Below are 26,193 nucleotides of genomic sequence, written 5' to 3' on the forward strand. Positions count from 1 at the left end.
TCTGTATGTTTGCAGGATCACATTCCCCACCAGAGGCTGAGGCTTAAAGGACAGAGTCGCGCTGTCAGGGGTGGGGAAGGGATTTGAAACAAAATAAATTAAGTTTCAGGGGTCCAGATGAATGGCTTGGGATTCAGGACCCTGGGATCATGACCTGAGCCAAAGGCAGACGCTTAACTGACTGAGCCACCCAGGAGCCCTCATTCTTTACTTTTCTATGAGACTTTTTAACAACTAGCAAAATATCATTTATATACTTGATAATATGATCTTTTATTCTTTTGGATTTTAGCAGCTTATCAGAAATACACAAATCTCTTTAGACATCTTTTCTGTCAGAAAGTGCATTTTAATATTTTTCTAGATTATTAGCACAAAATAGTCACATTATAATTATTTAAAAAAAACTCAAAATGATAATTTTTTCAGTTTTATTAAGAAAAAATTGACCTACATCACTGGATAAACTTCAGGCATATAGCATGATAGTTTAATTTACATATGTTGTGAAATGATCTGCAGTAGGTTCAGCTAACATCCATCTTCTTATACAGATACAATAAAAAGAAAAGAGAGAAAAAAGAAAAAAAATATTCTTGTGATGAAAGTTCAGGTTTACTTTCATAGTAACTTTTCTGTATATCATGCAACAGTGTTAATTATAGTCATCCTGCTATATATTACACCCCTAATAGTTACTTATCTTATAAATGGAAATTGGTACCTTTTGACCACACTTCCTCCAATTCCCTCTCTGCCCTCCACCTCTGGTAACTACAAACCTTTTTCTATGAATTTTTTTTTTTTTTTTTTTTTTTTTAAGATTCCACATGTAAGTGATGGGGCACCTGGGTGGCTTAGTGGGTTAAAGCCTCTGCCTTCGGCTCAGGTCATGATCCCAGATCGAGCCCCGCATCGGGCTGTTTGCTCAGCAAAGAGCCTGCTTCCCCCTCTCTCTGCCTGCCTCTCTGCCTACTTGTGATCTCTGTCTGTCAAATAAATAAATAAAATCTTAAAAAAAAAATAAAAATTAAAAAAGATTCCACATTTAAGTGAGGTCATAGTATTTGTCTTCCTTTGTCTGTCTTATTTCACTTAGCATAATGCCTTCAGGGTCCATCCATCTTGTTGCAAAGAGTAGAATTTCCTTGCTTTTTAATGGCTGAATAATATTCCACTATTTGTATGCCACACTTCTTCTTCTTCTTCTTTTTTTTTTTTAAAGATTTTATTTATTTATTTGACAGACAGAGATCACAAGTAGGCAGAGAGGCAGGCAGAGAAAGAGGGGAAAGCAGGCTCCCCGCTGAGCAGAGAGCCCGATGTGGGGCTCAATCCCAGGATCCTGAGATCATGACCTGAGCTGAAGGCAGAGGCTTAAACCACTGAGCCACCCAGGCGCCCCAATGCCACACTTCTTTATCCATTCGTGCATTGATGGACACTTAGGTTGTTTCCATGACTTGGATATTGTAAATAATCCTGCTATGAATGTGGGGGTGCAGGTATCTTATCCAGTTAGTGTTTTCCTTTGGATATATTCTCAGAAGTAGAAGTGCAGGATCATATGGTAGTTCTGTTTTTAGTTATTTGAGGATCCTCCGTACAGTTTTCCAGAGTGGCTGTAGCAATTTACATTTTCTCCTGCAATGCACAAGTGTTCCCTTTTCTCCACATCCTTGGCAGAATTTTTCCTCTCATGTCTTTTTGATCATGACCATTTAATGGGGTGTTATCTCATGGTGGTTTTAATTTACATTAATGACTAGAGATGTTGAGATCTTTTCATGTACTTGTTGGCCTTTCATGTGTTATCTGGAGAAATGTCTGTTCTAGTCTTTTACCCATTTTTCAACTGGGTTATTCTTTTTTTTTGTTATGAGTTGTGTGAATTTTAGCCTATTTTAGATATTAACATCTTACCAGATACATAGTTTGCAAATACTTTTTCTATTCTGTAGGTTGTCTTTGCATTTTGTTGACTGTTTCTTTTACTGTATAGAACTTTTTAGTTTGATCTAGTCCCATTTGTTTATTTTTTATTTTGTTGCTTGTGCTTTAAGTGTCATATCAAAAAATCATTACCAAGACCTATGTCAAAGAGATTTGTTCCTATGTTTTCTTTTAGGTGTTTCATGGTTTCAGGTCTTACAGGTAAGTCTTTAATCCATTTCAAGTCAATTTTTGTGAGTGGTGTAAGCTTTGGGTCCAGTTTCATTCTTTAATGTGAATATCCATCTATCCCCACCACCATTTTTTGAAACAGCTGTCTCTTCTCCATTGAGTATTTTTGGTTCCCTTGTCAAATATTAGTTGATGATATGCTTGGCTTTATTTGGGCTCTTGGTTTGGTTTCATTGGTCTATTTGTTTTTATGCTGGTATCATGCTGTTTTGAGAGCTATAGCTATATAATATAGATTGAAATCAAAGTGTGGTGTCTCCTGATTTGTTCTTCTTTCTCAGGATTGTGTTGGCTATTTAGGGTCTTTTGTGGTTTTGTATACATTTTAGAAGTTTTTTCTCACTTCTAAAGAAAATATCATTGAATCTTGGTGGGAGGAGGGTATTAAATCTACAGATGGCTTTTGGCTCTATTGACATTTTCACAATATTAATATTTCTAATCCATGAACACAGGATACCTCTCCATTTATTTGTGTCTTCTTTGATTTTTTTTAATCAACATCGTGTAGGTTTCAGAGTAGAGATCTTTTACCTTTTTAGTTAAATTTATTCCTAAATAGTTTACTGCTTTTGATGCTCTGTAGATGTGACTGTGTCTTTCTTTCCTTATCAGAAAATTCATCGTTAGTGACAATGACTATTTTTAACTTACTGTTACTTTAACCATTGTTAAAATTGCCAGTCTAATTTAGACTTTTATACCTTGAGCTCTGAGCCAACAGCTTTTATCTTTTCTTTATCTATCCTTATGTCTGGTGTGTGCAATCTAGATAATGAAACAGCATCATTCTGGCAATCAGAGACTGGAACTTCAGGATGCAGACTGAGTAAGGCTCAGGGAGATAAAATTAGCCTTTATTTACAGTACATGAGAATAAACTAGACTGTCAGAATATAGCAACACTGTGTCATGCTACATTCAGTAAGTGTTTACTGAGTACCTCTTACAGGCTAGGCGTTGTGCCAGCTGCTGCAGAAGTTGAGGGGGAAGATACAGGGCAATATAAGATATGTTATTGGATCTTAAGAAGCCTACAATGTGCTGGGGGTGATAAACCATACACATATACAAAGGTAAGTAACAGTTATAAGTGCCAAATATGTATTACAGACAGTAAGATTTTAAGAGCTCACGAGAAACACGAGTCTTTTTTTCCCCTTTTGTTTTCTTCCTTTAATCTCCCTGCACTTTTTCAAATTTGTTCATATTTGCTTAGATGATTTGATGTGGATGATTACAATGCTTATACAAAAGGACAGATAAATTTAGCTATAGACAAACCTAATTATTGCATTTGGTTTCTTTCATCCATCCATTCATCCTTCAGTCATCCATCCATCACCGAACATTTATAAAACCCTTTTTGTGTACCAGGCAACATGCTAAGTGATAGGATTACAAAGTGCATTACTAAGGATACAAAGGCATCCTCAATTCATATTTGCTGATGAAAAAGTCTACTTCGACCACAAATGAGTGATTTGGGGATACTAATAAATCATATATTCAGCCCAAGGATCATATTCATTCATTCTCTTGCTGACTTATACATATATTAAATGTTTATTCTTGTGTACCAGGCACCATGTTCAGTGATGGGGATAGAGTTATAAAAAGGCAAGGCATGGACTCAGCTTGTACAGTAAAACTGGTTCTAGTTTTCATAGTCCTTATAATTTTTTTTTTAGTCCTTACAGTTTAACAGAAGAAGCAGACATTAAACAAATACAGCTGGTCCTTGTACAACATGGATTTGAACCACACAGATACCAATTAAATGCAGATTTTATATAGAACCATAAATATATTTTCTCTGCCTTATGATTTTCTTAATATTTTCTTTTCTATAGCTTACTTTATTGTAAGAATATGATATATAACACATATAACACAAATATGTGTTAACTATTTATGTTATCAATAAGGCTTCCAGCTAATAGTAGGCTATTAGTATTTATATTTTGGGGAGTCAAAAGGTATATACAGATTTTTAACATGTGTGGGGGCATCAGTGCCCTTAACCTCCATGTTGATGAAGAGTTAACTCTAATTACTGAATCATAATTGTGAGAAATGGTGTGTAAGAGCAAAATGAGGGCTATGGGAGCATGTAAAAGGAGAACTAATCTCTCTTTGACAAATGGTGTTGGAAAAACTGGACAGCAGCATGCAAAAGAATGGAATCAGAACACTTTCTTACATCATATACACACACACAAATTCAAAATGGATTAAATGTGAGACCTGAAACCATAAAAATCCCAGATGAGAGCACAAGCAGTAATTTCTCTGACATCAGCTATAGCAGCTTTTTCCTAGATAGGTCCCCAGAGGTATGGGAAAGAAAAGCAAAAATAAACTATTGGGAGGGACAATGTCAAAATAAAAAGCTTTTGCACAGTGAAGGAAGTAATCAAACTAAAAGGCAACCTACAGAATGGGAGAAGATATTTGCAAATGACATATCAGAGTTAGTATTGAAAATATGTAGATGTTATAAAACTCAACACCCAAAAACCAAGTAATCCAATTTAAAAATAGGCAGAAGACATAAACAGACATTTCTCTAAAGAAGGCATTTGAAAGGCCAACAGACAACTGAAAAGATGCTCATCATCACTTATCATCAGGGAAGTGCTAATCAAAACCACAGTGAGATATCACGTCACACTTACCAGAATGGCTAAAATAAAAAACACAAGAAACAACAGGTGTTGATTTCATTCTTTTTGCTGTGACTGAGTAATATTCCATTATATATATATATATATATATATATATATATATATATATATATATATATAAAATGGAATACTTTACACACACACACACACACACCACATCTTTTTTATCCACTCATCAATCAGTGAATACTTGGGCTGCTTCCCTATCTTGGCTATTGTAGATAATGCTGCTATAAACATCAAGGTGCATGTATCCATTTGAATTTGTGTTTTTGTATACTTTGAGTAAATACTCAAGTATGACTGCTGGATTGTAGGGCATTCTATTTTTAACTTTTTAAGGACACTCCATACTGTTTTCCACCGTGGCTGCTCCAGTTTGCATTCCCACCAACAGTGCACAAGACTTCCTTTTTGTCTACATCCTCATTGGCCATTTGCATTGACATGAAAATGTCAGACAAAACACATTTCAAAGTTGCTTGCATCTCTACTGGTGTTAGGAAATATAGAAAATAGTTCAATAGCACTGATGTTGAATGAATAGGTAGAAAGCCTCTTGTGTCCAGGATTTAGAATTGTGTGTGGCACATGGTAGGTATACAACATTGGTGAGTGAACCAATGATGATAGAATTTCTGCATAGCAACCAGGCACATTATAGGTAATGGAAAATTACTGGCTGAATTCAGTGGAATCTCTTGGAAACTGAAGAAGAATGTTAAATTGATGATTTAGAATAAATGTGTTAATATTATGCATATTTAACACTTAATATTGAATGTTTCCATAGAGCCAAATTAAATGTAAAACTCTTGACATGTTTTTATCTGTTTCACTTAGTTTTTCTACACCTCAAAAAATGTTTTTGTTTGTTTGTTTGAAACTAAACCCAATGGATTAAACCATCTGCCTGCTGTTTTCAAAATGAAAAAAATTATTTTTTCCCAAGTGAATGAGCTATCCTAGAATATAAACCCTTAGAGGGCAAGAGTTAATATTTTCATGTTATTTAATATTCTTCAAAGGCAAATGCTAAACCCATGCACTCAGGAGACACTAATAACACCAGCTAATTATGATCAAGCCTCTTGAAACCAGGCTTAAAATAGTTCTTTTTTCAGTTTGTCAAAATATTATCTATATTTAGCAACACAAAATTTTTTAAAAAAGCAGATAGTTCTTTGTTTTTCAGATTGTCAAAATATTATCTGTATTTAACACAAAATTAAACAGAAATCCAAACATCTTTAAATATTTTTTTAAACGTGTAGGTAAAAATCAAACAATGTTTCTTAATCTCTAGGATTTCACAATTGTTTCCAGTGGTTTTGTTTTATCATTAGTTTATTTATAATCTCAGTCATAGTTAGACTAAATTTCTAGCTTCTTACAAGAATTTCAAGATAAATGTAAAGTTGCTTGTAGTATAAATCCCATTCGACAGAAAACTGCTCTAAATGCTCATGAAGAATTTTTGAAGAAATAGAATAATGATAGGCAGTAAGAATGGGAATTTGGATATCCCTACTGTATTACTGATCCTTCTTTAAAAATTTTTTATTGTGTTATGTTAGTGATTTTTTTTAAAGGTTTATTTTATTTATTTATTTGACAAACAGAGATCACAAGTCAGCGAGAGGCAGGCAGAGAGAGAGGAGGAAGCAGGATCCCCGCAGAGCAGAGAGCCCGATGTGGGGCTCGATCTCAGGACCCTGGGATCATGACCTGAGCTGAAGGCAGCAGCTTAATCCACTGAGTCACCCAGGCGCCCCAGTCATTGGTTTTTGATGTAATGTTCCATGATTCACTGTTCGTATATAACACCCAGTGCTCCATGCAGTCCGTGCCCTCAATACCCATAATCTCAGATTCTAGCTTTTGGCTAATTCTAAACATTTTCACAGCAGTGGGATATAGGACTTCATTTCCACTAAAGGGAATGGCTGGGGAAGGCAACAGCTTTTCTGAAGCATCTGCTAAGAGTTGGGTGCTTTGTATATTGGCTCATTTAGCCCTCAGAACAACTCCATGAAATTAGAAAACCAAAGCAAGGTGAGATTGCACCAGTTTCTTAAGGACTCACAGATGGTAAGTGGAGGAATGGGATGCTACCTTCTTTTCTTCTTTTTGGTAGGGTGTAAGGTTGATATTTGCTTTCTTTTTTTTTTTTTTAAATCCCCAGAATACCTGTTAGCATCACATCACTTACTGGAAATCCATTCCCCACCAATCTGCATAGCCAGTTCTAAACCACATATATGTAGATTTCCTTCTAGCTTTTCTATTCTATTCTGCTGGTCAGATCTGCTTATTTCTTGTCTGTCTCTTCACTAATACTACCTGGTCTTAATATTTAAGTTTTGATATCTGTTAAGGCAAATCCTCCTTAAGGAACGATAGTTCCTTTTAAGGAGTACTTGGGGTCCTTAATCTTTCATATAAATTTTGCAGTTGACTTATCAATTTTCAGTTATATACATGGACACAAAAACATGCTGAAATTTTGACTGGAATTGTATTAAATTTATATGTCAATTTAGGCAATTAGGAAGATTTGGCTTGTATATGATATTAAGGTTTTCAATTTTTGAATATGGCATATTTCTCCATTTATTTAGCTTTTTAAAGATATATTTCAGTAAAGGTTGTGATTTTTCACCATAAAAAGTTTTATTCATTGTTGAGAAAGCTTAGTAACTTCCAAGCAGGGGTATTTCCCAATACCCAGTACTGATAGGACTGGGAAGAACAGTGGTCATGGAGGCACCTTTCAGAAGGAGGAACTGCTAAGATGAAGGAAAAAAATGCCAAGGGAACTCTTTTGTATGCACAGAAGAGTTCAGTCAAAGATCTTCCATTTTCCATCCCCCATCCACCTCAGGGTACAGAATTTATATGGATTCTGCAACAGGATTTAATGATTTGTGATTTCTGATGTTTCTTATTCTTCCCCTTTCTAAATGGAGTTTTTGCTATAGTTATCCTGATCCAATTCCACTGTTGTATTTTGAATGTTAGGAATGTCAGTGTCCTGTGTTCCTTGTTCACAGGTCACTGTCCTTGAGGAGCCATATCAACATGTGACTGAGAGGACTGTATATGATATTAAAATCAGAAATGAATAAAACAATCAAAAAGGCTATGTTTTGTCCCTTTTGGGGTAGCAGTGAATGTATCCTATGTGTGAGAAGAGTAAAAAGGTTATCAGATCTCTGCTTCAAACTATATAAAATTTTTGACTCAAAATGGATCACAGAATTAAATATAAGAGCTAGGACAATAAAACTATTAGAAGAAAATATAGGTGTAAATCTTTGTGACCTTGGGTTAGTTAGGTGATGGTTTCTTTGATATGACTTGGAAAGCACTTGTAGCAAAAGAAAAAAGGCCATTAGACTTCAAAAATTAAAAAAACAAAAAAACTACCAAGTATGCAGAACTGATTTAACATTTGAAAATCAATGAATGTAATAATCACATCAACATGCTAGAGAAGAAAAATTACATGATCATATAAATAGATGCAGAAAAAGCATTTGACAAATTCCAACACCTTTTCATTATAAAACCTCTCAGTGACTAGAAAGAGAGGGGAATTTTTCAGCTCAATAATCTAAAAAATTTATTATAGCTAGCATCATATGTAATGGTGAGAAGCTCAAAACTATCTCATAAAGATCAGGAACAAGGCAAGAATGGACTCTGTCATCACTGCTTTTCAACATCATACTGGAAATTCTAGCCAATGTAATAACACAAGAAAAGGAAATGAAAGGTATACACTGGGAAGGAAGAAATAAAGCTGTCCTTGTTTGCAGATGACATGATTATCTATGTAGAAAATATGAAAGAATCAACAAAAACCTGCTGGAACTAATAAGTGATTATAACAAGATTGCAGGATACAAGGTTAATATATAAAAGTCAGTTACTTTTTCTATACCAAAAATGAAAAAGTAGCATTTGAAATAAGAAAATTTATATTAGCACCTCCCAAAATGAAATACTTAAATATAAGTCTAACAAAATGTGCACAAGATCTATATGTACAATGAAATATTATCACACACTTTTAAGAGAAAGATTACAAAACTCTGATCAAAGATATCAAAAAAGTAAACAAATGGAGAGATATCTCATATTCATGGATAAGAACTCAGTAATGTCAAGATATTAATTCTTCCAACTTCATCTATAAGTTCAGTGACATCCCAATCAAAATATGAACAAGTTATTTTGTTGCTATCAACAAGCTGATTCTAAAGTTCATGTGAAGAGGCAAAAGACCCATAATAGCTAATATTGAATATTGAAGAACAAATCTGGTGAGCTAACATTACCTAACTATAGGACTTACTCTAAAGATATAGAGATTAATGACAGTATGGTATTGGTGGAAGAACAGACAAATATATAGAACAGAAAAGAGAACCCAGAAATAGACCCATATAATTATATCCAATGATCTTTGACAAAGGAACAAAGGCAATACAATGGAGAAAATACAGTCTTTTCAACAAGTGCTGCACAACTAAACATCCACATGCAAAAAAAAAAAAAATTAAACACAGACCTTCACATTTCACAAAAATTAACTCAAAATGGATCATAGTCCTAAATGTACAGTGCAAAACTATGAAATTATTAAAAGATAACATAGAGAACTTAAATGACCTTGGTTATGATGACAACTTTTTAGGTAAAGCTCTGAAGTCATAATCCATGAAAGAAATAGTTGGTAACCTAGAATTTATTAAAATTAGAAAACTTCTCTGCAAAGACAAAAGAGTGAGAAGAAAAGCCATAGACTGGGAGAAAATATTTGCAAAGGAAATATCTGATAAAAAATTGTTATTAAAAATACACAAAGTATTTTGTCGAAGATTATTTGACCATAGAGTTGAGGGCCCATATCTGGGCTCTCTCCTCTGTTCCACTGGTCTATGTGTCTGGTTTTATGCCAGTACCATGCTGTCTTGATGATCACAGCTTTATAGTAAAGCTTGAAATCAGGTAATGTGATGCCCCCAGTTTTATTTTTGTTTTTCAACATTTTCGTAGCAATTCAGGGTCTCTTCTGATTCCATACAAATTTTTGGATTATTTGCTCTAGCTCTTTGAAAAATACCAGTGGAATTTTGATCGGAATGGCATTAAAAGTACAGATTGCTCTAGGCAGTATAGACATTTGAACAATGTTTATTCTTCCAATCCAAGAGCATGGAATGGTCTTCCATCTTTTTTTGTCTTCTTCAATTTCTTTCATGAGTGTTCTGTAGTTCCTCGAGTACAGTTCCTTTACCTCTTTGGTTAGGTTTATTCCCAGGTATCTTATGGTTCTTGGTGCTATAGTAAATGGAATCGATTCTCTAATTTCCCTTTCTTTATTTTCATTGTTAGTGTATAAGAAAGCCACTGATTTCTGTACATTGACTTTGTATTCTGCCACATTGCTGAATTGCTATATGGGTTCTAGTAGTTTGGGGGTGGAGTCTTTTGGGTTTTCCATATAAAGAATCATGTCATCTGCGAAGAGAGAGAGTTTGACTTCTTCATTGCCAATTTGGATACCTTTTATTTCTCTTTGTTTTCTGATTGCTGTTCCTAAGACTTCTAATACTAGGTTGAACAAGAGTGATGAGAGTGGGCATCCTTGTTGTGTTCCTGATCTCAAAGGGAAGGCTGTGAGCTTTTTCCCATTGAGGATGATATTTGCTGTGGGTCTTTCATAGATAGATTTTATGAAGTTCAGGAATGTTCCCTCTATCCCTATACTTTGAAGTGTTGTAATCAGGAACGAATGCTGGATTTTGTCAAATGCTTTTTCTGCATCAATTGAGAGGACCATGTAGTTCTTCTCTCTTCTCTTATTAATTTGATCTATCACATTGATTGATTTTCGGATGTTGAACCACCCTTGCAGCCCAGGGATGAATCCCACCTGGTCATGGTGGATAATCTTTTTAATGTGCTGTTGGATCCTGTTTGCTAGGATCTTGTTGAGAATCTTAGTATCCATATTCATCAGTGATATTGGTCTGAAATTCTCCTTTTGGTAGGGTCTTTGCCTGGTTTGGGGATCAGGGTAATGCTGGCTTCATAGAAAGAGTCTGGAAGTTTTTTTCTGCTTCAATTTTTTGAAACAGCTTCAGGAGAATAGGTGTTATTTCTTCTTTGAAAGTTTGGTAGAGGGGCACCTGTGTGGCTCAGTGGGTTAAAGCCTCTGCCTTCGGCTCGGGTCATGATCCCAGGGTCCTAGGATCGAGCCTCACATCGGGCTCTCTGCTCTGCAGGGAGCCTGCTTCCTGCTCTCTCTCTCTCTCTCTGCCTGCCTCTCTGCCTACTTGTGATCTCTGTCAAATAAATAAATAAAATCTTAAAAAAAAAAAAAAAAGAAAGTTTGGTAGAATTCCCCAGGGAATCCATCAGGTCCTGGGCTCTTGTGTTTTAGGAGGTTTTTGATCACTGCTTCAATTTCATTACTAGATATCGGTCTATTCAGGTTGTCAATTTCTTCCTAGTTCAATTTTGGGAGTTTATAGTTTTCCAGGAATGCATCCATTTCATCTAGGTTGCTTAGCTTATTGGCATATAACTGTTGATAATAACTTCTGATGATTGTTTCTACTTCCTTGGTGTTAGTTGTGATCTCTCCCTTTTCATTCATAATTTTACTAATTTGGGCTTTCTCTCTTTTCTTTTGGATTAGTGTGGCCATTGGTTTATTGATCTTATTGATTCTTTCAAAAAACCAACTTCTAGTTTCATTGATATGTTCCACTGTATCTCTGGTTTCTACCTTGTTGATCTCTGCTCTAATCTTGATTATTTCACTTCTTATGTGTGGAGTTGGTTTGACAAAACAGCAAAAAATACACAGTGAAAAAAAGACAGTCTCTTCAATAAATGATGCTGGGAAAACTGGATAGCTATATGTAGAAGAATGAAACTTGACCATTCTCTTACACCATACACAAAGATAAACTCAAAATGGATAAAAGACCTCAACGTGAGACAGGAATCCATCAGAATTCTAGAGGAGAAAATAGGCACTAACCTCTTCGATATCACCCACAGCAACTTCTTTCAAGATATGTTTCCAAAGGCAAAGGAAACAAAAGGGAAGATGAACTTTTGGGACTTCATCAAGATTAAAAGATTCTTCACAGCAAAGGAAATAGTCAACAAAACGAAGAGGCAACCCACAGAATGGGAGAAAATATTTGCAAATGACAGACAAAGGTTGATATCCAGGATCTATAAAGAACTCCTCAAACTCAACACATACAAAACAATCATATCAAAAAATGGACAGAAAATATGAACAGACACTTCTCCAATGAAGACATACAAATGGCTATCAGACACATGAAAAAATGTTCATCATCATTAGCCATCGGGGAGATTCAAATTAAAACCACATTGAGATACCACCTTACACCAGTTAGAATGGCCACAATTAGCAAGACAGGAAACAACATGTGTTGGAGAGGTTGTGGAGAAAGGGGAACCCTCTTACACTGTTGGTGGGAATGCAAGTTGGTGCAGCCACTTAGGAAAACAGTGTGGAGATTCCTTAAGAAATTAAAAATAGAGCTTCCCTATGACCCTGCAATTGCACTACTGGGTATTTAACCCAAAGATACAGATGTAGTGAAAAGAAGGGCCATCTGTACCCCAATGTTTATAGCAGCAATGGCCATGGTCGCCAAACTGTGGAAAGAACCAAGATGCCCTACAACAGACGAATGGATAAAGAAGATGTGGTCCATATATACTATGGAGTATTATGCCTCCATCAGAAAGGATGAATACCCAGTTTTTGTAGCAACATGGACGGGACTGGAAGAGATTATGCTGAGTGAAATAAGTCAAGCAGAGAGTCAATTATCATTTGGTTTCACTTATTTGGGGAGCATAGCAAATAGCATGGAGGACAAGGGGAGATGGAGAGGAGAAGGGAGTTGAGGGAAATTGGAAGGGGAGGTGAACCATGAGAGACTATAAACTCTGAAAAACAGTCTGAGGGTTTTGAAGGGGCAGGGGTAGGAGGTTGGGGGGACCAGGTGGTGGGTACTAGAGAGGGCACGGATTGCATGGAGCACTGGGTGTGGTGCAAAAACAATGAATACTGTTACGCTGAAAAGAAATAAAAAAATTTTTTTTTTAAATCTTTTTTTTTTAGTTAAATGAAATAAAAAAAATACACAAAGCGCTCTTAAAACTCAACAATAAGAAAACAACCCATCTAAAAAACTGACCGAATATCTTTAATAAATAGCCCCCAAAGATATACATATGATAAGCATATGAAAGATGCATCATATGTCATCAGGAAAATGCAAATTAACACAACAATGAACTATCACTGCACACCTATTTAGAATGATTAAAATCCAGAGCACTGAAAACAGCAAATGTTGGCAAGGATTTGAATTTTATGTATACCACACTGGGTTAATAACTGTATCTTTATAGTAAGTCTTGAAGTCAAGGAATGTTAGTCCTCTAATTTCTCCATCAATATTAAATGATGAATGAATATGGGAACTTTCATTGATTGCTTGTGGGAACATAAAATGGTACAGCTACGTTGGAAGATATTTTGGTAGTTTTTTATAAAAGTAAGCATACTCTTACCATATAAGCTAGCAATCATACTTATTGGTATTTAAGCAAAAGTGTTGAAAACTTATGTCCACACCAAAATCTGAACATGGATGTTTCTAGCATCTGTATTCATAATTGTCAAAACTTGAAGCGATGAAGATGTTAAAATTTGAAGCAATCAAGATGCCCTATTTACCTTTAGTAGGTGGATAGGTCAATAAATTGTGGTACAACCAAACAGTGAATTTTTTTTTCTAATTAACATATAATGTTTTATTTGCTTCAGGGGTAGAGGTCTGTGACTCATCAGTCTTACACAATTCACAGCACTCACCATAGCACATATGCTCCCAAATGTCCATAACCCAGCCACCCTATCCCTACCCCCTGCTCCCAGCAACCCTGAGATTAAGAGATTAATACTGAGATTAAGAGTCTCTTATGGTTTGTCGTCCTCCCAATCCCGTCTTGTTTCATTTTTTCCCTCCCTACCCCCCATGACTTCCTGCCCTACCTCTCAAGTTCCTCATATCAGGGAGATCATATGATAATTGTCTTTCTCTGATTGACTTATTTCACTTGGCATAGTATCTTCTAGTTCCATCCGTGTCATTGCAAATGGCAGGATTTCAGCTTTTTGGTGGCTGCATAGCATTCCAATGTGTATAAATAACATACCTTTATCCATCATCTGTTGATGGACATCTAGGTTCTTTCCATAGTTTAGCTATTGTGGACATCAAACAGTGGATTTTTATTCAACACTAAAAAGAAATGAGCTATCAAGCCATGAAAAGATATGGAGTAAAATTAAATATATGCTACTAAGTGAAAGAAGCCAATCTGGAAATACTATATATTGTAAGATTCCAAGTATGTGATGTTCTGGAAAAGGGAAAACTATGGAGACAGTAAAAAGATCAGTGGTTGCCAGGATTTAAGGGGAAGGAAAGATGAACAGTAGGAGCACTGAGGATTTTTAGGGTAGCAAAATTACTCTGTATGATACTGTAATGGTGAACATGTTATTATGCATTTGTCAAAACCAGTAGACTGTACAACACCAAGAGTGAACTGTAATGTAACTTATGGATTTTGGTGATAATGGTGTCATTGCAAGTGTATCAGTTTTAATAAATGTACTACTCTGATGAGGCGTTGTTAATAATGAAGGAGGCTATGCATGAGTGGGGGCAGGATGGGAAATCTCTGTAGCATCTAGTCAATTTTGCTGCAAACCTAAATTGCTCTAAAGAGTAAAATCTGTTTAAAATTCAAAAACTTATGGGCCTCAACAGATATTATAAAAAAAAGTGAAAATATAATCCACAAAATGAAAAAAAATATGTGTAAGTAATACATTTGATTACAGACTTGTGTTCAGAATATGTAAAGAACTTTTATAAATGAACAACAAAACTGGTACATTTAGTACAATTTAAAAAATGGGCCAGTGATTTGGGTAGACATTTATCCATAGGAGAGAAACAAATGGCCAATAAGCACATTAAAAGATGCTCCATATTATAAGCCATTAGAGAAAAGATAAAACCAGAGTGCCATACCACTTCATACCCACTAGGATTGCTAAAACAAGATAGACAATAATGAATGTTGGCAAGTATGTGGTGAAATTGGCAGTTATATGCATTGCTGGTGCGAATGTAAAATTTTGTAACCACTTTGAAAAACAGTTTGGCAGTTCCTTGAAATATGATACATAGAGTTACTATGTGACCCTTGATTGACCAGCTTGAGGCTGTATTTCTAAAGGGAGATTTTATATTTGGTTGGTTCTTTTAGGTATTTTAGAGGAGTATTACAAGTTAGGTACTACTTTTTATATTGATATCTCAAATTTCTGGACCATGCATGATACAGGCCTGTATTTCCATATTCTCCAACATTAGAGCTGGTATTTTTTAAAAATTTAAATTCAATTAATTAACATATAGTGCATTATTAGTTTCAGAGGTAGAGTTTAGTGATTCATCAGTCTTATATAATACCCAGTGTTCATTGCATCAATGTGCCCTCCTAGAGCTGGTGTTTTTTTTTTTTTTTTTTAATTCCTTTTTTTTTTAGGGATTTATTTATTTATTTGAGAGCGGGAACTTGAGAATGTGGGGGGAGAGGCAGAGGGATCAAATCCTTTAAGCAGACTCCCTGCTGAGCAAAGAACTCAATGCAGGGCTTGATCTTAAGACCCATGAGATCATGACTTGAACAAAAAATGAGTTGGTCATCCAAACTACTGAGCCTCCAGGGGCCCCTATTTTTTTTTTTTTTTAAGATTTATTTGAGAGAGACAGAGAAGGAGGAGGGGCAGAAAGCCAGGGAAAGAGAGAATCTTAAGCAGACTCCCCTGCTGAGGGTGGAGCCTAGTGCAGGGCTGGATCCCAAGACTCAGAGCATGACCTGAGCTAAAATTGAATCGGTTGCTTAACTGACTCAGCCTCCCAGGTGCATCCGTTTTTTGTTATTTATTTATTTATTTATTTATATTTATTTATTTTTTAAAGATTTTATTTATTTATTTGACAGAGATCACAAGCAGGTAGAGAGGCAAGCAGAGAGAGAGAGAGGAGGAAGCAGGCTCCCTATCGAGCAGAGAGCCGGATGCGGGACTCGATCCCAGGACCCTGAGACCATGACCTGAGCTGAAGGCAGAGGCTTAACCCACTGAGCCACCCAGGTGCCCCTGTTTTTTGTTTTTTAAACCTGAATATAGTCTGGGATTGAAAATATATACTATTATGATTAACAGTTGGAGATTTGATATTTTTTTAGTTTCCTCTTTCTCTGAAAAACTTTTTTTTTTTTTTTAAGAAAGGCAGCCTTCCACATGTGGAGCCTCATTTGGTTGTGTCTGCCATCTTGGAAGTTTGACTTCCCTACGTTCTCCTACAAATGGACCTTGGGAGTGTGTTTGGAGGTACTAGCAGGGGCGCACAGCTATTTCTATACATTTGACCCACAAGTGGTCCTTCTCCATTGGGGAAGGTTGTTCTCTGACCCAGCCTCAGCTTGGAGTAACACACATGGAGAGTTGAGGGAGGTTGGGGATACCTGCCTCATGAGCCAGATCTGCTGACTTAACCCTGGTGATCAATGAGGTGACAGATGTAGCAACATTGCCCTCACAAGGCACCTGGGTGGCTCAGTCAGTCAAGTGTCTGCCTTCAGCTCAGGTCATGTTCCCGGGGTCCTGGGATTGATTTCCGCATTGGGCTCCCTGCTCAGTGGGGATTCGGCTTTGCCCTCTGTTCCTACCCGCTGCTCACGTGAGTTCGCTTTCTCAAATAAATGAATAAAGTCTTTTTCTTTAAAAGAAGATTGTCCTCACATCCTCTTTCTCTGAAATTTTTGAAAATTTCTGATTATCAGGGGACTCCATTATAACTCCCTACATTTAGGCCCAAGGCCATATGTCCTGTTCTTATTTGGCCATTAAAACAGAGCCTTGCTTTTGGTGAATAATGAGTGTTTTCAATGCAGTGAAAAGCTCAGAGATGGCTCGCCACTCTGGTTTTTAGTTTCCTTTTTATTTTTGGCCCCCAGAGATTTTGCTTACTTTTTTTGGATCATATATTCATTTAAAAGAATTTTAAAAAATGGTCCATATTTCTAGGTGTTTTATAGTGGCAGGTTTTCTTAGGAAATATAAGTAAGCCACTGTCCTGATAAAGAAGGAAGTTAAGTTAGCATTCCGTATGAGATTCCACATCACTGATGTTATCTATGATAGTCCATCAATGGATATCTGATAAATAATATCTAATAGGTCTAAATTTTCACTAGAATATTATTTTGGCCCTGTTTATCCAGATTTCTAAGTATAACATAAAGTTGAGTGGATTATATAACCCTGGGTTTGAAAAAGAAAAGTTAAAAATGGATAAGGCATAGCATGAGATGAGAACTAAGTACACTTTACTGAAAAGTTATATTAAATAAAATTATGTACACTATATTATCCTATATGGATACCATATTATGTACTAGATATTATATATCTAATATGTATATCATGATATATAACACGTACACACAGTAATGCTGGTTTTAATCTACCAGTTTCTCTTCATCAAGGAACTGGTGAAAACCCTTCACCGAATATACTGAGTGAATAGTTTTTGTTCACACTCAGCTGGGGCTCCCCTTCTTCCATTGTCCCAGTGTAGCTGACCTTTCCCTAAGTTCTCCCCTTCATTTATGCCTCTGGCCCTTCTGTGCTGTGAGTTCACTTCTTATACCAGGGACCTAAAGGCCCCAGGAAATCCAAAGATAAAGTTCTCATAAATTCTTTTATTCATTGTATTTCTGAGGGGATTGGCCCTCTGCATTATGCTCTGTAGAATATGGTGTTGAGTACTTGATCATCTCGGAATACACTCCTTCTCTATTTGCTTATCTCTGAAGCTTTCTGGTCTTTTCTGAATCTTTGCCAGGTGTGATCTCTGTCCAGCTGTTTCTCACCTTATTGGTAGAAGGGGTATTTGAAACACCTTATCTTTGACAGGTAGAGACACTCCTTGACCAGGATCTGACCTAAAATTACATTTTCTATCTGGCAGAATGAGGGACATACAGGCCTTTCATTTATAGAACAAGTTAACATGCTCCTTATTTGCAGAGGCTCAGAGGAGTACTGGATGACCTATTTTATTATCCGCAGTGGGCAACACAAGTTCTCAGCCTGTAGGTTCCGATGGCTTATTCAGGTCCTGGAAGCACAGTTATTCACACAGGAGGGAATTGATATGTTTCCTGCTGTTAATGTTTGAGAAAATCAATGCTCTGTAGCATATATACCTACCTTAAAAAGCACAGTGAACCAAACATCTTTGCCTCTAGCTTTGACCACAGAGGGAGAACTAATTATTAGTCCTGCTATGACTTTAAGCAACAACGTTTCTCCTGTAATAGAGGGAGGATGGCAATGAAATTTACATTTCAACCAAAAGCAAAAAGAGCAATATTTAGTCTCAGCTAACAGACTTTTTTGAAGCCCTATTGTAACTTAAGCACACTGGTGGCAGCTTTTTACTCATAAAAAATACTTGTTACAGAGCACATACCACTCAATGAACCAAATGTACAAAGTGGGGTTTTCTGTTTAAATAAATAAGCACCATTTGACATCTGGTGAAAATATCTCCGCAGCACCCTTTGTTCTCTTTAGCTTACATTGACGGGGTTTTAAAGTTGAGAAACTGCCCTGTTAGGAAAGGAAGCACATGAAGAAACATGACTATTAGTTTTCCTTCACTGCAAATGTCTGAAAATTTCACATCTAGAGTCTGTAGTTATTATGGGGTTTGGCGTGTGGGTGGCTGAAAATATGGTACTTGGCCTTTTGGTGCCAAACTTTCACGCAGCTTCAGCTGTCTGTATACAAAAGACATGGCAGAACGTGTTGCTTTACTTTTAATATTCGGAATTGTTCGCCTTGCCAGTGGAATAGTGAGTATGTGGATGGTACTGCTGATCTCGGAGCCTGCCAGTCTCATAGAATCTTAATTGATGAAGATGCTGTTAGGAACCGAGGGAGCATGTGGGTGGGGGGTGGCTCAGGGAAAGTCTGCACACTAGAAAATGCTGCCCTGGATGCCGTTGCCTCTTGTATCCCCTCTTTTCCCTCCACATACCGATTTGCTATGTTTCCCCTTTCCTGCCTCAGATTAATGTCTTTGATTTACTCTGGCCCCTAATCCTCCTGTAGAAAGAAAGTATAAGTCATATTTCAAAGATCCTAAATGGCTTCTTTGATGGATATTTCTTTCTATTTTCTTAGGTTCTGGGAAATGAAAATAAGTGATCTGGAAGCCCCCAGCTTCTGGACAACCTTCTCTGGAAGTTGGATATCGTAAAGGTCCTGCACCCGAAGAGAGCTGTGAGTTACGAGTCGTGATCCGCGGTGGCTGTTTTGCTTTCTGACTGTCTGCGTGTCTGTCTTCCTTGCTAAGCTTTCAGTTTCCTTTCCTCATGATTTTCTTCCAACTCTGTTCCCTTTCTCCATATTTCTGTCTTCTTAAATGGAGAACTATTAAAGCCTCATGTCCTAGGGAAATTGTGAAGAATAATGCGGTGGCTAAGTTGTGTTACCTAAGGGAGCTGTGAAAATCACATCTCTGGAGAGTTTAAAAAAACAGTGTCAATATGAGAAGAATCTGTACAAGGTTCTGTCTTGAAGAGGCTGGAGCTTGGGGTACAACCACTCGAGCTCTGGCTGCAACAAACAGCCCATTCTTCACATCAAAGGTGAATCCTATGTGTGGATTCCAACCTAGGAAAGATTAAGGGGCACGGTGTCCTCTTTATTCTTGGTCACGACCATAAACCTTTTTTTCATCCATGAAGCCTGTCCTTCCTGTTTGTGCGGGCTTTTTCTGGAGCAGGTTTGATATGTGATCTTGAAGAAGGGATACTTAGAACTGTGAAAACAAGGGCTTCCTATAGTTTCCTTCATTGTTTGTGCAACAAATATTTTTTGACTCTTTCCATGGACTTGCCTTTCAGGCACTGGGGTTGGGACTGGTGATTCAAAGAAAAGTTAGATGGGTTTCTTTCCCCAGAGATGATCACTGTCTAGGGGAGGTAAGACCAACCACATAATTTGCGAGTTTGCAGGATTTGTGTGGTTCAAAATGAAAATCCTGAGCTCTTCGTGAAGAAGTTATTAAGAAATTCACTGTTTCACAGTAGAACACTAAGCCAAGCTCCCTTCTGAGCACGAGGCTCTGCGAGGTAGAATGCTCATGAGGCTGGCTGGGAGTAGGGGAGAGAAGTGACGCGTTTTGATACTGGGCTGGGCGAAAGGGTCCAGGGGAGCTCTGTACGAAGTCTCCTGGTGGCCCTGGGGACAGAGGGGTCCCTCCAAGTCAAGGAGGAGTGAGAAGGAAGTCTTCCCTCTCAGAGGTTTCCCTTTGTATCTCAGTGTCCCTAATGGACTTCAGAAATATGTATTTCTCACTCCTTCTCTGGGACACAATCACCAACAGCTTTGTCATGCTAGACTGAGTGCACTTTAATATGGAAATCCTTCCTTGTTCTGCCAAAAAAAATTTTTAAGTCATGGTACTATAAAAACCAACATACAACAATAAAATAATATTTTAAAAGAGTTGATGAGGAAAATAAAGCAAAGATAATGTAAACGTAGGAAGAAGAAATAAAGGCAGTAATGAGACAAATATGTATTCTATACTTGTGCTAGAGATTTACTGCAAAGTTAATTTTTTAAAAATAGTTTGCATTTTAAAGATTTTATTTATTTATTTGACAGAGGAGAAATCACAAGTACATGGAGAGGCAGAGAGAGAGAGAGAGGGAAGCGGGCTCCCTGCTGAGCAGAGAGCCCGATGCGGGACTCGATCCCAGGACCCTGAGATCATGACCTGAGCCGAAGGCAGCGGCTTAACCCACTGAGCCACCCAGGCGCCCCTGCAAAGTTAATTTTTTAAAAATTGTGGTAAAATAGGGGCGCCTGGGTGGCTCAGTGGGTTAAGTCTCTGCCTTCAGCTCAGGTCATGGTCTCGGGGTCCTGGGATCGAGCCCCGCATCAGGCTCTCTGCTCTGCGGGGAGTCTGCTTCTCCCTTTCTCTCTGCCTGCCTCTCTGCCTTCTTGTGATCTCTCTCTCTCTTCAGATAAATAGATAAAATCTTTAAAAAAATAAAATAAAATTGTGGTAAAATAAACATACCATACAATTTATCATTTTAACTATTTTAAAGTGTGTCGTTCAGTGACACTAAGGACATTCACATTGTTCTGCAACCATCACTGCCGTCCATGTCCAGAACTTCTTCATCATCCCAAACCGAACTCTGTACCCATTAAACAATAATTTCCCATTTCTCTCTCTTTCCAGGCCCCCCCTGGCAATTACCATTCTACTTCTCTCTATAAAATTGACTACTTTAGATATCTTATGGAAGTGGAGTCATGCAGTGCTTGTGTCCTTCTGTGACTGGCTTGCTTCACTTAGCATTAGTTCGTCAAGGTTCATCCGTGTTGTAGCCTGTGTGAGAATTTCGCTCCTTTTCAAGGCCGAGTAGCATTCTATTGTACATACATGCTGCACTTTGTTTATTCATTCATCCATCAATGGACACTTAAGTTACTTCCACCTCTTGTGTTATGAATGATACTATTATGAACATGGTATCTGTATCTGTTTGGGTCCTTGTTCTCAATTCTTTTAAATGTATACCCAGCGTGGAGTTTCCAGATCATAGGGTAGTTCTATGTTTAATATTTTGAGGAATAGAAAATTTAGTTTTGAGGTTTCTAGCAGTCTTCTTCTTCTTCTTCTTTTTTTTTTTTTTTAAGATTTTATTTATTTATTTAACGGACAGAGATCACAAGCAGGCAGAGAGGCAGGCAGAGAGAGGAGGAAGCAGGCTCTCTGCTGAGCAGAGAGCCCGATGCAGGGCTCGATCCCAGGACCCTGAGATCATGACCTGAGCTGAAGGCAGAGGCTTTAACCCACTGAGCCACCCAGGCGCCCCTTCTAGCAGTCTTCTCAAGAAAAGGAAGTGTAATAAAGTATATAATTCCCAGTGCCCTCAAGGTAAACATGGATCAGTTGTTTGTGAGACTAGAACAAACTTTCTCCCACAGGTACTTAGAAAGAAGGTGCCTTGAGTTTTGATGAGCGACAGGTTCTGTAATCACCTCAGAGTAAAGATGACAGCGTGTTTCTAGAGGCTGTTCCGTGCGGATGATGGCACAGTGCCAAAGCACAGGTCGGTGATGCAGACCATGCGGACCAGGCTTTGAGTGGGGGCTGGATCCTCTTAGGATGGAAATTCAAAAGGAGAAAATGGTCCACAGGGGAGAGAGAAATTAAGAAACACATCTAAGGGAAAAGGGAGTTTTCTTTAAGAAAGCGTTCTGAGCACTTTGCAATTTAGAAAGGAGCGTTGCCCCTCCACCCTGCCCCGATAAACTGTTCTTTATTTCTCTCTGTAGCAAACCATATTGCTGATTAACCACTGCTTTCATAAACTTCAAGTGGGCCATTCACACTGCCTCACTGCTGCTTAATGTCCTGTACTGAGCTTGCTCTTCCTGCAGTGCCGGCCTCGTGTTTTGTTTTTATTAGAAATTCACCTCGCCTTGTCTACTGAGGGGAAGGAGAGGGGAAATCACACCCCAGAGCTCCGCAAGCCCATAAAATGGCAGAGCTTCCTGGAGAAGGCTGTCCTGAACCCCAAGGCCCTGGCTGCCTGCGCCGTAATGAAATGCATGACTACGGAAGACAATAATAATTGCAGCGAAGGCTCGTTCCAGCTCCCGGATGATTTGGTGCTGTCAGGAGTGCGCTGTCCTCTGACATCCCAGGAGGCGAACAGCACCAGTGACTGCAGGCCCTGATTGGGGCAGTGAAATATTGCTGGCAAAAATTAAAAGGTCCCCGTGTCAAAATAATTCATGATATGCATATCTTCCATTCTGATGAAACGGCTGATATCCGGATTAGCAAGATAATAAAACTGATCAGGCTACAGTTAAACAATTTAAGTTGGAGAGCTGTTCATTTTGTAGGTGTCACTTGTCAGATCAAGGGGTCAAAGCAGAATGAAAGGCTCTCCCCGGTAACCTTCCGACGATGTGGATCTGGAATGTTCTTCATGATTTGTCCAAAGTTTTCATCATCGGGCTGCCGACTAGCATTACCGCGGCAGGCTGTGTTCTGACATTCAAATCCCCGGAATGACAGGTTATTAGGAGAGGAGGACTGGCTCTACATACATTAAGCGCCGTATCTCTGACCTGTAATGTGAACTGATAGTGATATTGTAATTGAGTGAGTCTGAAAAAAAAAAGAGGGGGGAGTCTTTATTAAAACATGGGAATAGAAAGGAAAGCATTTATATTTCTGATGATTTGTGGGTTTGTAAAATAAGCTTTTTGGTGATGATTTATTTTCCGATTCTACAAGGCTGAGTGCTGTGCATAGTGTTTATTTGGTGTAACAGTTATTAAACTAAGATAACACAAACTCTCTCATCTTCTTTCCACATGCTGAGCAGGCACAGATCAAAAGAGATTTGTTCTATTAAAGGCAGTAGCTTTAAAAGGAACAAAATGGACCCAAGTACAACCCGGGGCCAGGACTGCTCTTTAGGATGTTTGCCTTACAGCTCTGGCGTCACGAGCTGCTCCGCCTGAGGCTGAGATCTCTCTCCTCCAGGAGCCCGGCTGAGGACGCTGGGCAGCCTCCTTTATTGGTGTCAATGACTCCACTGTGGGGTGGCGTCGTGCACTGGGAAACTAATTTAATGTGTGTTAACGGGGTCTTAGGTGATACCTTTTAGCTTTCTCATGAAATACCCTTGTTATTAGGGAGCGAGGCAGGCAAATCACTGAATTCATCGGTGGTTGTGGGCCTCCTGAAAGAGCCTGACTCTTTGGTGACCATAAAGAAGCTCAGTGGGGGCACTTGGGTGGGCTTGGTCGTTGAGCGTCTGACTCTTGCTTTCAGCTTAGGTCATGATCTCAGGGTCATGGGATCAAGTTCCACACTGGGCTCTGTGTTCGGTGGGGAGTCTTCTTGGGATCCCCTCTCTCTCTCTTCCTTCGCTCCTCCCTTCTCCTCTCTAAAATGAATAAATAAATCTTTAAAAGTAAAAAGAAACTCAGTATGGGAGTATATGTGTGTGTGTATGTGTGTGCACATGTATGTGTGTAGGTGCACACATGTCTAGTGCATGTGTGTGAATACATACATGTTTGGGATCTTCTACTGATTTCATAGGGTAAGGATTGCTCAGAGAAAGTTCTAATAGCATGAGCACTGTACCAGGCATTGGGAAACTGAGGTTCTTAGATGAATTTCAGCAATGACACACTAAGTGACCTTGGGCAAGTTAACCAGCACATCTGTCTGTAAAATGCAGTCATAGTTGTCATGGTGCTATAGTAAGGGAGAAATGACATGAGCGGCATGAAAGCCATTATAAACTACAATACGATCATAAAATATTATTGTTAAACTAAGATAGGACCGACACATGTTTAGCCTCATGCAGGGTTGTTATATCTACATTTTTTGGATATAATTATAGGAGATTATATGCAGGATTATATAGGAGATTAATGCAGATGCTTCAATATTTGAAGTATATTCTATAAAAATACCCCCCTCCCCATGAAATACAGTAACTTAGAATATTTTGGAAACTGTTCTTATCTTCAGTCTCTGTTTAGTTCTCACTATTACTATTTTTCATTTTATGAATTTTTCTGGGGTGTGTATGTGTGTGTAAAATCTTCACATGCAAAAGAGGCATCGCAGCCTGCCCCAAAATTGAAGCTAGTGATTATTGCTCTTCTCGTTTTACAGATGGTGGTCTAACAAGGGTGTTCAGAAATGCCAGTAGTGAGTCAGCAGGAGAGAGTAAAGGCAAGGATGATCCAGGATTTCCTGCTTAAGAAACTGGGTGAATGATGGAGACATTTTTAGAGACAATGAATGCTGAGAGAGGGAGAGTTTCTGGGATTAAAAAATAAGAGTTTTATTTGGGACAGATCAAGTTTGAAATGCCTATTATGTTACATCTTTTCCTGCTATAAGTTGAAGGATAGTATCCCTGAATGGTTTACTTTTATATTCACATAGGAGAAATGTTATAAATTAATTAACTTACAAATGTTATAAATGAATTTTAGTTAAGTAGATAAATTACAAAAATAAATCAAGGCATTTCTTCAATCCAATAAACACAATGATGTTTAAGGCCTTGTGTATAAAGAATACATAAGTAGCTTCTCCATGTGAGAAAAAAAAATACAACAGTAGAGAGTAGTGATCATTGTGGGTGAGGGTAATCAAAGAATGCTTCCTGGAGGAGGTTAGTTTAAAAGGAGACCAAAGGAAGCTGGGTTGATGGATGAGAAATACAAGGGCATTTCGGAGGGGAAAACACCATGAGTAACTGCTTCAAATAAACATCTGGATGGAGGCCTATCAAAATATAAATCTCATTTAATAAGAGTGTAAGTAAATGGTAAGTAGAGACAGAAGTAAAGAAAAATCGAAATAATGGAAGAGCAAGAAGAGCTAGTATTTCAGGAATAGCTGTGTGGAGTGATGTCTGTGTGAATTCATGTATACTGTATACTTTTTGAGCAACTATCAGGGACTGTGAGTCAAGGACAGGTGAAGGAAGCCAGGTTTCAGTTCAATGAGCAAACTTACACTTACACACATACAGAAACTGATCAAATATAAGTTACCAATGGATTTCTGGATGGAGAGTAATCCCAGGTACTGGGATCTTGGACAGCCAGAGGCCGACTCTCCATACCTGTTCATGAAGATGTGTATGCACGGCTCGTGTTTGGCCACTGGGGTGCTTCCTGGTCTGGTGATTTAGGAGACAGAAGAACTAAGAGTGAAAGTGTTTGGATAAACACTTCTGGTAAATAAAATATTTTGTGCCACTTACAAATTTGTCTAAGGCTACTGGCTGGCTGGACGTAGTTTTGCTATGTCCTAGGCTAAATCACTCATTGGAAAGATCTGGCTGAGTCTAAGCTACTTATATCAGTATAGATATTTTGATTTATTAAGCCAAAGGACTTGTTAGTAGCAGGTATTAGAGGGTCAGTATGTCCAATGAGTATGATCCCACTATACTTGTATTTTGAAAAATAATACATAAAAGTTGGTTTTTGTACGTTTAGGAAGTGTTGCCA

General features: G+C 37.9%; 1 long non-coding RNA gene across 4 annotated transcripts in view; it reads left to right on the plus strand.

The window, feature by feature from the left end:
* The window catches only part of LOC131826775 (uncharacterized), a 165,185-nt gene that overhangs the window by 65,915 nt on the left and 73,077 nt on the right, over positions 1–26,193 (plus strand). The window contains exons 3-5 of one of the 4 annotated variants that reach the window (XR_009351737.1): positions 2,129–2,154; positions 19,282–19,380; positions 22,111–24,194. This is a non-coding gene — a long non-coding RNA (uncharacterized LOC131826775). Of the gene's footprint in view, positions 1–2,128; positions 2,155–19,281; positions 19,381–22,110; positions 24,195–26,193 lie in introns of those variants that run through there. The other 3 variants (XR_009351736.1, XR_009351738.1, XR_009351739.1) reach the window with 3 other exon arrangements.

This window comes from Mustela lutreola, chromosome 3 (genome assembly GCF_030435805.1).
Source record: "Mustela lutreola isolate mMusLut2 chromosome 3, mMusLut2.pri, whole genome shotgun sequence".
Taxonomy (NCBI): domain Eukaryota; kingdom Metazoa; phylum Chordata; class Mammalia; order Carnivora; family Mustelidae; genus Mustela; species Mustela lutreola.